Raw genomic sequence first — 918 nt, 5'->3', positions numbered from 1 at the left:
TGAACTCAATTAACTATATTTTCTTTTGTAGCTTTCTGCGCTACGTCATGCCCTTGCAGATGACCGTGAGCCTTCTTTGTGTAGTACACGATGGGGCCATGATCTGCAGGGCATGGCCCCAGCAGGTGCTGAGACGTTGACAGGGCCGGGCCGGCAAAATCAGGGGCCATGTGCTAAACTCTAAAATAGGGCCTATCTCAATGCAAAAAAAATTGTCTTCTTTATCGCTTAACAAATATAATTTTTAAACAAGATGTCGCTTAACAAAATATCGCATTTTTTGTCAAAACTGAACTAAGCTCAATTTTATTTTATAGAATAACAGTTTAGTTTGATTTTATAAAAACAAGGTTGCTGCAGACTTACTTATATGCAGTGGTTTTTCTGTCAGTGATACTACTAAGAATAAAATCGACTAGTACTGGGTCTTACAGGCTGACTAGTATAGAGTAAAATAAACTACTAGTATATTCAGCAACACACAAATTAGATGGGCATGATGTGCAAAAGAAAAATGATGGACTGTTGTTTCCATTAAAAAATACCGCTAGAGAATCGGAATTGATAGACTTGTGAAAAATTGGTACGTAGACGATGGATTGCAATTTCTATCTAATTAAACTAGAAGATGCCCCGCGCGTTGCCGCGGGAACTATGTTTAAACCAATGCATACATATGTGCTTAAAACCAATGAAAAAAAATGTAACAGTTTTACATATTTAAAATGATAAAACATGAAAGAAATGTGTGACAAAATGATGTATAAAAGAGAAGAAAAAAATTACCCTGAAAAGAAGATATGTTTGATGAAGTGGCGTTGTTTTAGTTGATAGATTAATGCAAAAATGTAAGTGAGTACATGCATGCGTTCGAAAAAAATACATGCATGACTAATGAGGTGGCATGATTTACATTAA

The sequence above is a fragment of the Triticum dicoccoides genome, chromosome 5A (assembly GCF_002162155.2).
Source record: "Triticum dicoccoides isolate Atlit2015 ecotype Zavitan chromosome 5A, WEW_v2.0, whole genome shotgun sequence".
In the NCBI taxonomy this organism is placed as follows: Eukaryota; Viridiplantae; Streptophyta; class Magnoliopsida; order Poales; family Poaceae; genus Triticum; species Triticum dicoccoides.
This window is presented reverse-complemented; position numbering follows the sequence as displayed.